Source organism: Tupaia chinensis, unplaced genomic scaffold, assembly GCF_000334495.1.
Source record: "Tupaia chinensis unplaced genomic scaffold, TupChi_1.0 Scaffold000154_1, whole genome shotgun sequence".
Lineage (NCBI taxonomy): Eukaryota > Metazoa > Chordata > Mammalia > Scandentia > Tupaiidae > Tupaia > Tupaia belangeri.
The window spans coordinates 1,863,519-1,875,024 of NW_006159625.1; positions in this window are offsets into that span (position 1 = coordinate 1,863,519).

Genomic DNA, 11,506 nt, shown 5'->3' on the forward strand with positions numbered 1-11,506 from the left:
ATTGGATGAGGAAGAGAAAAATGTATGTACTTCGGTGTTGTGTCCAGGGTCCATGCTGAACTTAGGAAGTCCTAAATTTTAATTTAAAATGGATAATGCCATAATACAAGCTGAGAAGAAAATATGGTAAAATTTGATGACAATAAGAAAAGAATGTATAGATCACCAAGAATTCAGCTTTAATCAATTAAAGGCCAAACATTTCTGTAGGAGCCTTCAGATAAGTATACTAGACTTTCAGAAAGGCAATTCTCTTAGTTCCTCTTCACATCCTGACCTTTTCATTACTTGAGCTCTCCTGGTTTCTGATATGCTTCCCCTATCCTCTCTTCTTCAGATTCTCTTGGCTTAGTTTCTGCGATATGCTTTTCTGTATCTTCTCCTACCCATTGGCCCTTCTTTCTCACTTTCCTCTAGTTGTTGGTACCTCTTCTACCACTTCAGCCCTGAAATAGTAATGCTTTTCACATTCTATAAGAAAATTTATCCTCTGCAAAAGCAATCTTACCAATGCCAGTAGTTGTCTATCCTGAGCCTATTTTTTTTTCTTCCGGGATGCAGAGTATATCCAATTGTTTATTGGACTTCTCTACGTGAAAGCACTTGCTCAAGGCAATACTCATGATGTTTTCTGTCCTCTTCTCCCCACCTCACTCCATCTCTCACAGTCTCCATCAAAGGAAAAGCTACTACCACCCAGTTACTCAAATTAGAAATCTGGGCATCCGATTCTGTCTTCTACACCACTAGTGACTGTGTTGCTTACTCTCCATTCTCACGGCTGCCAGGCACTCATCAGTCCATCTCAACTTTTTACTACCATAATATTCTCCTGACTGATCCCCAGGTTTCTTTTCCACCCATTTCAAACTCTATGCCAGATGGAGCATGACGCTTCTGTTCAAAATTCTTTCAAGGGTCTCCATCTCACAGAATAAAACTGCACTCATTTGCATGTCATTTACGACCCTTTATGATGTAATTCTGGATCATAGTTCCATTTCTTCCCTTTCCCTTCCCTACCCACTCCCCCCACTCTTTTGAATCAGTAGTGCCAAACCACTCTACATTCTCAGAACATATCTTATTTTCTTCTTGGTCACCACTTGATGTTCTGCCTGGAATGCTTTTTCATTATCCCCACATGTATCTTTCTTTGCTGGCAATATCCTACTCATCTTTCATTTCTCAAATCAAGTGTTTCTCCTCTGTGAGGTCTTCTTTAAGCTTCCTTTGTGGTTCCGGTGTGTCTCATACATATGTACCTCTACCAAGGCAGTTGTTATGTTTGTTCAGAGTAGTCCCAGCACCTGCACCCATAACAAGCACATAGGTGGTGCTCAACGAGTATCTGTTGAATGAATGATGTTTTTGCCCTTTAGAAATTGCCTTGCTCAGACAGAAGCAGCGAGCCGGGCAAATACAAGCAATTGTTGATATATCCATTACCCAGTAAATAAATGATAAGTTCTTTTGTGTCTGCAATGATTAGCCTGACAGGGTAGAGCTCCTACCATTAAGTGATCAAGTCAAATGATGTGATCATCTATACTGTCTACAATATTTAGTATATTCAAAGTATTCAAAAATATATAAAATCTCAACAATGGTCTAGCTAATTTTTAAGAGAATTGATTTTATCTCACTAAATGATCCACTTAGCAAATACATTTTAATGGAGAGAAGACAATATCAATAAAAGCAAATGACAAATAATAAAGATAATTTATTTTGGACTTTCAAAGTTAGTAAGTGCTCTGGGTACTTAACATTTTAATATAATAGTGACTAATGGCCCAGAAAGTTATAATACATTGAACACATCTTGAATTTGTATTGCAAAGGTCTAGCCATCTGTGTTCCCTTCTTTGCTCTCCAATCCTAACTTCACAATGGACATAAAATTAATCATCTCCTTTTTTAAGGATTATTTATTTTGTTTTATTGATTATTTTTATTATCATTTAATTTTGCTATAGGACACATGCACTCACCAAAGAGAGAGAAAGTAAGGCAGCAAGCCACCAAATCCATGACTCAAACCACGGTCAGTCATGTAGGAGTCCAGCACCTCAACCACCATGCCACCTCCTGGCCCCAATTTAATCACTTCTTAGATGGAGGTCAAGGCACAGTTTGCTTCATAAACAATAGAACTGGAATCTTTCTGCACACCTGAACCAAGGTGTTAGTTCAGAGTTTTCTGAAGAATGTCTTGAAAAGTCTTTTCTAGGGAACCAGCAGTTAGCGTAATGGCTACGTCGCTGGATTCCCCATAGTCGACCACGGTTCGCGTCCCAGACCCGGTGGCTTAAAACACACCGGGCGCATGTGCGTGCGTGCCCAAGATCCCTAGAGGAGAATGGAGGAGAAGGGATTACAGTGTGACCATCCCCTCTGGGGGGTGATTTCTCACTTTCTGTCTCTATGTCTCTGTCTGGCGAGCGAATGCGCCCTATAGCGAAAATCTCTCAAAACAAAAAAGTCTTTTCTAGGGATTTCTGCTGGGTTAGAGAATAAAGATCTTGTTTAGTTTAATAGTAATAAAATAAATAATGGACAATTTATCTGTCATATAAGACCAGTTGAGACCATAAGGAAAAATTTAACCTAATAGAATGAAAATATTAGACTTTGACAATAAAATAATAGAAAATTACAGATCCTACACCAGAATAGTTTTTGTTTTGTTTTGTTTGTTTTGTTTTGTTTTTAAATCCTCATTCAGCAATAACTTGAATGTCAGCACACAAGACTATGTGGGCTTCATCTAGCAGGGAAGTTTTTGGCTTTTCCTAAGAGCAAACGTAGAAGATTCACTCCTTTTGTTGTCTAGGCTGCGAAGCTGACAGCCTGCACTGCAAGCCACTTGGACACTAATGTCATGCAGGTATCTATCTTCTCTTCTGTGTAAACTTAACAGCTTTGCTTCTCCTTTCCCCCCCAGGCATCTATTTCCATTCCTAAACTCCTTTATTCATTCACTCAGCAAATGAATATCTACTCAGTGACAGGTTCTCCTTCAGGTGAGGAGAAAAAAGTGGGGAACATAACGGGCAAGTCCCTGTCTATCTGGAGCTTTCACTTTACTTCACTGTCCTTAACTTCCCTTTCTTTTTTTTTTTTTTTTTTTGAGAGATTTTCACTGTAGGGCGCGTGCGCTCGCCAGACAGACAGAGAGAGACATAGAGATAGAAAGCGAGAAATCACCCCCCAGGGGGGATGGTCACGCCGCAATCCCTTCTCCTCCATTCTCCTCTTGGGATCTTGGGCACGCACGCACACGCGCCCGGCGTGAGTTTTAAGCCCCCGGGTCCGGGACACGAACCGCAGTCGACTACGTGGGAGTCCAACGACATAGCCATTACGCTAACTGCTGGTTCCCCTTAACTTCCCTTTCTCAATGAAGATGGAAGAATCCAAATAGTGTCATTCTATTCTCCACATTAGCAAGTGTACCACTCCATTGGCTATAGACGGGTTTAGTGAATTCAGAGTACTTCTCTCCTCTTCAGAGAGATCCGTGTCTCGATTCTTTTTAAAAAACTAATGTATTTCTTCCAAGAGAAGAAGACAGAAAGAGAGAGTTACCTCCAACAGGATCTTCACCCTGCAATCCTACCCCCAGCCTCAGCCAGCCAGGTTCACAGACACACGTGCACTCGGCATGCACAAAGATGCCTCGGAACCTTCCTATACGGCCTGAGCATCACTCAGCATTGTATTACTGCTGCAGTGCTGTGGTTGCCCCATGTCTCAATTCTTACTATGTGGGGGGGGGTCTTCAAAAAAGTTTATGGAAAAGTCATATTGTGAAAAAAAACCACATGGATTCCAAAAATTCTTTTATATCAAAAGAAACTTGTGGTTTAATTCCATTTTCCCATAAACTTTTTGAAGCCTTCTGATATTTTTCTGGAGTTATGAAGGATACCTATGAAAGTGCTTGCCAGATAGATCTGAAGCCCACATTAGGAGGCTCATGGGAAATTGGTTAACTGTTCTGACAAGGGTGGACAACACTGTGAGAATAAACTTCTTGAAAGTCATCAATATAGACAGAGAGACAGGATGGGAGTGGGGGAGAATGAGTATGCTCAATAGGCAGCCTGGCTCTCTGCTTGCCTATGAGAGGTAAGGTCTAAGGGCAGAATGTCCTGAGGCACTTCCTTCCCATATATCCTGGTCCCTGGAGTACTGAAGGTTAGAGCTGCTGGTAAATTCATCTGGAAGGAGCACAGTCAGCACAGCTGCTCTTTCCCCTCCATTCACCAACTGGCTCAGACACTTCTAGATGGCTAGATCTCTACCTATTGATTGCCCTTAAGTCATATGTTTAAAGAGTTATGAGTATTTTATAAAATTTTGTATGTATGAATACTTATGAAACAGAGTTACTAGGGGCCAGCAGGTGGCGTAATGGTTAAGTTGCTGGACTCCCATGATGTCAACCATGGTTCGAGTCCTGGACCTAGCGACTTGAAACTTACACGATGCCATGTGTATGCGTGCATGCCCAAAATGCCAAGAAGAGGATGGAGGAGAAGGGATTGCAGTGTGGCCATCTCTCCCGGGAGGTGTATTCTTGTTTTCTGTCTCTCTTTCTGGCAAGCACAAAACAATCTCTCTCTCAAAAAAAAAAAAAAAAAAAAGAACTACCATTTCATTTCAGGAATGTCTGCACATAAGCAGAGCTAGAAATAATGCAGGGAAAAAGTCGTGGTGACTAAAGTGCTTGGTGACTAGAACCAGCTGACATAATCTTCTAAAGTGCTTAACTTTTTCTCAGTTACTTAATTCATTTTATTGAGTATAAGAATAAAATTTTTATATTGAAATGCTTTTGACACCATTTCTTTCATGTCCCCTGCTGTGCAAGTGAGGCAGTGGACTACAGACATCGAAAGGCTTAGACTGTTCTTTTCCATCACAGCTGGTATGTATTCAAAATGCAAACCCGCCTGGGAATTTCCAAGGAGAATATTCTTTTCATGATGTAGCTGGAGTAATCTATTCTTTAGTAGAAATGACCTCTGTTTTCATGGCCTGATAACTAGCAGTTTCATATGATTTGATATATTCTTTGAGATCAGAGAAATCAGTCATAGATCTTTTCTGAAGATTAGGGCAATAAGCAACCTAGGGTTCTCTGATCTTCAAAGGAAACTATAAATAATGACTCCAAGGTCACTGAAAGAAAAATTGTAGAAGCAGTAAAGGCCAGACATATGCTTCATCTAATTGATACTGTTTTCCAAAATTCAAGAAAATAAAACTTTAAAATAAATCTACCATGGTTTATGTCTATTTAGCTTAATAGAACTCAAGATATTATCTATTCTCAGAAACAAAAGGAAGACAGAATATAAGCATATATTAATAGATTTTATTTTAAATTGTATGATATTAGAGAGTAAAAACTGTTTTGGTTATATTATTTATTTGTTTAATAATGGTAGCTGTTTTTTGACTACTAGTCAAGACTACCAGCAGGTAGTTTATTGATTGCCTACTAAGCACCTGATATTGTATTAAGTATTTTACATCCAACATCGTAGAATGATTGAGTGCATTCTCTCGAGTCAGCCCGAGTTTAAATACTGTCCATTTACTATTTGTATGATCCTGGGAAAATTACTGAGCCTCTCTGTATCTGTTTGCTCATTTTAAAAAACGAGGATAATAATAGCCTCAACATCCTAGGATTGTTTATGGATTGAATACATAGCACACCATAGGCACTCAATATATATTACAATTACTGTTATCTCACTGAAGGCTAATAGATAATCAAATGAGGCCCCAGTTTCTCCATTTTATAGAAGAGAATATGAGGATGAAAAGATAGTTTCTTGTCTTCTCTGCAATTTTTCTTTTTTTTTTTTTATGGTAGAGTGCATGTGCACACACACAAGACTGAGAGAAACAGAGAGGAGAGAGAGAAAACCTTCCTCTGTAGTTTTGGTCATACTGTAATCCCCTTCCTTCAATCCTCCAGTCCATTGGAGCTCTCGCACTTGGAAACATGGATGGCATGTTTCAAGGAGACTGGGCTGAGGATTCAAGCAGTGGTCACCATATGGGAAAAAGCTTCTCTTGAGAAGCATATTACCACTGTGCCTTGGACGTGGTCCTCAAAAGTTAGGTTCCTGGGGCTGGCAGGTGACGTGTGGTTAAGGGTGCTGGACTCCCACACTGCCGGCTGTAATACACGTCCCGGACCTGGCGGCTTGCATTCTTACTTATACTCTCCTGCTCTCTCTCACTCTGTCCCTCTCTGGGCAAATTAAAGATAAATAAAGTTAAATAAAATAACTTTATAGAAAGTTAGGTTCTTTACCAAGGTCAAGCACCAAGATCAAACCCAGCTCTGTTAGGTTCTTGAGACCTATGCCTTTTTTCACTACAGTATAGTGTATTTGCCAAATATATACTCCAGAAATTAGCCATATTTCCCTATAAAGAGTCACTAGGTTGCCGTCATGGTTGCCAAATTCACTTCTGATGGGTCCTGGGGGACAAAGGATAAGATTCTACCCTATAAGCATTTTCAGTTCATATCTTTAGTCGACCATGAAAAGAACTTAAACACAAAGTTATGTGCATTTTGAAACTTAGCCAGTTAAACAAGAACAAAGCTCATAGTATCTCTTTATAAATACATTGCTTGTAGTTAATTTTCCTTCTGCTCCTTTTCTCTTGTTGGGGGCAAGCGTTTCATATGTCTACCAGAGAGAGATGTTATTACCACTCTAAGTTCATGCATGCTCTATGGTCAGGTTTTTTAATTAAGAAGTTGAGTTTATTGGGGCAAAACTAAATCTATGTGGATGTGAGCTATTTGATTTAGAGCCAGGATTATATCTTGGACTACTCAGTACAATGCTGGGTATGCTGTCAGGAAACAGAACCTAATAAATAATAACCACAATAAATGTGCTAGGGAACTGGTACAGAAGTTGCCTAGATTGATGAATCTCATTTGCTTCCTGTATTATTCAACTATAGTGGAAATTGCAATTTGCTTGTAAAGAGATCTCATTTACCTAACAGCAAAAAATTTTCTTTTCCTTTTAGTCATTTATGTGCATTTTCCTAGTATGTTTTTCTTCTTAAAAATATAATATTCCTTTGGGGGGGGGTTTAAAAGATTTAGCTTTGTCTGGCAGTATGCCAAGTAGAAAATTCACTATCATCAATTTTCTTTCCAATAAAAGATGATGCTCAGAGTGGTAGACTTAAATTCCCAGTCTAACCTCACAGTGTTGAAAGAATTCTCAAATGCTACTAGATGAAGCAGGTTCTATACTGGGACAAAATAATTTTGTTTTTGTGACAAGTGTTAAAAATTAAACCAATATATGTGATGATAACCAAACAAGAAGGAAGGAGTAGTTTAAAATAAAACGGTTGATTATTTAAGGGCTTGTCTCCATAAAGTGGAAGACTGTGACCCATATGTCAAGGGAAAAAGCAGCAGTCCATGCATTTCTCCACTCCCAATTATAGGTACTTAAGAAGTTTGAGAACTACTTGGAAAAGGAATAAGCAGCAACTCAATGAGCTACTTTATTCCATTTTTTTTTCAAACTTAAAAAAGTACAAGAATCTGTTGAAAATAACGAGTCTTCTTTCTATAGAAGTACAGGAGCACACAACTTTCATACAATTTTAGGTTTAAGAGACCCTTGAAGCCCATCTTTGGAACCAGGGAGCCAAGACTAAGAACCACGTGGGTCTCAAGGGTATGACTCATGCTTTATAGGGTGCAGATACAAATGTAGATGAGAATGCTGGCCAAGTGAAATCTGTTGTCCAACTGCAGTGAAACTGTTCTCTTATCAATACTAATCACTTTATAGCTAGCTTTTCAGTGTGTGTGTGTTTATGGATTTCAAAGTGCTTTATCATATATACAAGTTATTTGGTGTATTAGCCCAGGTAGCTGGGTAGGTAGATTAGGTGACAACAAGAGCAAAGTAATATTGTCTATTCTGTACTGTACTAAGTTGTTTACTGATAGCATATATATTTTTAGGTTTTTGCCATAGGGCATGTGTGCTCACTGGGGAAAGAAAAAGTGAGAAATCACAAAATCACCCCCAGAAGTGATGGCCACGCCACAATCTCTTCTCCTCCATTCTCCTCTTGGGATTTTGGGCACACATATACTAGCTCCTGGCGTGATTTTCACGCCTCTAGATCCAGTATTTGAACTGTGCCCAGCCATATGGGAATCCAGCACCTTAACCACCATGCTACCTGCTGGCCCTAATATCTTATATTCTAATAGAATTATTTTATAAAAGTAAAACTGTTCCCTCATGAAACATAAATATCTTTGGTGAACACTGAATACTTAGATTCTTTCCAATAAGAAACAAAATACTTAGGTTTTGAAGGTGTTGACAAACACCTAGATCAACAGTTTTCAAACTATTGTATAATCAATTAAAAATTATAATTAAAAAATGTTATCTGGTGGCAGGGGTGGGGAGGTGTTCCTGAGACTATTTCAGGGAAGTACATGAGGTTCCTTCCTTTGCCAGTTTTGTATCTGTGTGAGTCTGGAGTTTCTTCATATACTTCAACCAAAACAACATATTGCAACAGATTAGATGTAGAAGCAGATATGAGAATTCAGCTGTCTTCTACTAAACCAGGCATTAAGGGAATTTACAAAGATTGAAAACAATGCCTCTCTTCTTACTAAATTGTTTTGTTTTGGTGTATACAAGGGGCTATCAAAAAGTTCATGGAAAATGGGGTCCAGTAGTTGGTGTAATTGCTATGTCATTAGACTCCCATGTAGTTGACCATGGTTCGAGTCCCTGACCTGGTGATTTAAACTCACAACGAGCACATGTGCGTGCGTGCCCAAGATCCTGAGGGAAGAATAGAGGAAAAAGGATTGCAGCATAGCCATTTCCCCATGGGTGATTTCTTGCTGTTTCTCTGTTTCTGTCTTTCTGGCAAGTGCATGTGCCCTACAGCAAAAACTCTCAAAAAAAAAAAAAGTTTATGGAAAATGAATATTAAGAAAATAACTGAGCGTGGATTAAATAATTTTCTTGAACCAGAGTAAACTCATACTTAAATTCTATTTTTCCATGAGCTTTTTGAAGTCCTCTCATAGTTATGTAAAGTTATATTTTATATTTTAAATATTTAGAATTTTGTTTTAATTTCTAAATGGTAAACATCAATAAATATGACCCACAAAAACAAAAGGTCTTTGAAATCCTCACCCTATTTTAAGAGTGGTAAAGAGGCTGGATACCAAAAAGTTTGAGAAGCTGATAAATCTGAGAAAGATCTGGGTGACTGAGCAAGTGTAAGGCTGGAAGGGGCCTGAACACAGGAATAGTCAGGAATTTATGAAGGCATTGTGTGGCTTGTCCCAGACAGAGCACCTTTTAGCACTGCCAGTGGACAAGGAGGATGCAGTCCGTGTACCTTGCTTGGCTTGCCAGCAGGTCCACATGCACTCGCCAGAAAGACAGAGACTGAGAGACAGAAAGTGAGAAATCACCCCCAGGGGGTAATGGCCATGAGGCAATCCTCCTCCTTTCAGGATCTTGGGCACACAGGCACCCAGCCTGAGTTTAAGCCACCAGGTCCAGGACTCGAAGCGTGGTCGACTACATGGGAATCCAGTGACATAAAAGGTCTTTGAAATCCTCACCCTATTTTAAGAGTGGTAAAGAGGCTGGATACCAAAAAGTTTGAGAAGCTGATAAATCTGAGAAAGATCTGGGTGACTGAGCAAGTGTAAGGCTGGAAGGGGCCTGAACACAGGAATAGTCAGGAATTTATGAAGGCATTGTGTGGCTTGTCCCAGACAGAGCACCTTTTAGCACTGCCAGTGGACAAGGAGGATGCAGTCCGTGTACCTTGCTTGGCTTGCCAGCAGGTCCACATGCACTCGCCAGAAAGACAGAGACTGAGAGACAGAAAGTGAGAAATCACCCCCAGGGGGTAATGGCCATGAGGCAATCCTCCTCCTTTCAGGATCTTGGGCACACAGGCACCCAGCCTGAGTTTAAGCCACCAGGTCCAGGACTCGAAGCGTGGTCGACTACATGGGAATCCAGTGACATAGCCATTATGCCAACTGCTGGTCCCTACTGCAGCACAATTTGTGGAAAGAGATCTCAAGAAACAAGCAAGTGGAATTCAGAATCCTAAAACTAACAAAGTTAATTGTAGGTTGTTTCACCAATGAGAGAGCAAAAACATTTTTGAAGTTCTGGTTTGTTTTTTGTCCCATTTCCTTTTTTTCTGGCCAGATACAAAAATTAAATTTTGCAATACTTGTTCATTTTTTTCTGTCTTTTGAATATTATTTCCTGGGGGAGGGGGGTGGATCCTAAATGGAATGAATTGGTAGGAGATAGAAAGTCTAATGTACGCCTCTAAATTTAAACATTTACTTACTAGCACTAAGCACGTTTACTAGTCCGAGTTTGCTATAGTATAAGGAAAAGAGTCTCCACCTGGAAAGAGAAAAAACGGTTTCCAAAGGGTTTATTTGCTATATCATTTTGGGTTAATTTAACCTTTCGGTGTCTCATTTTCTTATCTATAAAATGTGGATAACAATATTTATCTCTCAAGGTTGTTAGAGATTAAAAGGAGATAACCTATGTCAATAGGACAGCATAGTGCATTTTAGGTCCTCAATGAATGGCCGAGAAAGTGCTTGTAAAGGGCAGCAATAAATCTGATAGGAGATAAGACACAAACATTTCAAAAACACAGGGCTGCAGTGTCACCACAGATGTAATCAGTGCTAGGAGACTCTAAAGGAACAAGGGCTCACACTTGTTGGGAAAGAAAGATGAAAGGAAATTAAGCAGTTTTGAATGACCATCCCCTCCACTTTCGACCCTCACGCTGGGCTTCAGCCCAAACTCCCTTCCCTGCTCCCCGCTGCGAGAGATGTCAAACGGCCCCCGCTGCTGTCGTGGCCGACTGAAAGACCTCCGAGCTCATCCCAACTTGGCCCGCGTCAACCCCGGCACCTGAAAAGTGGGCGTCCAGACTGAGCTCCCAGCCTGCATCTGCACTGACCCGCGAACTACAGCAGCGACCCGGGTCGGCCTCACTAACTTGCGCCCACCCCACGCGCAGCGCTGATCACTAGTCAAAGCATGTGGGGGTGGGGAGCAGGGAAAGAAACTCCCAAGTTCCCACCCTCCCAACAGCCCCGTTGGCCGCCAGCTTCATCCTGTCCACTCGCCCCCAGCCCACCCCAGCGGCAAGTGCGAGGCCTCGGATTCCGCCGCCGGCCCCGGCTCTCTTGCCCTCGGGAACTCAGCGCCGGCGTTTGCGCGCTCGCTCATCGATTGGCACTGCCTTGCTCCTCGGGCATCAGTGGCGGGGAAATCGGCCCCAGACTTGGAAAGTCCAGCGGAGCGCGGGGCGGGAACCAAGGCAGGCGGGCCAGGGGATTGCCGAGCGCACGGATGAGCGCGGGTGCCGGCTCGCGCTCCGTCTGGCGGGT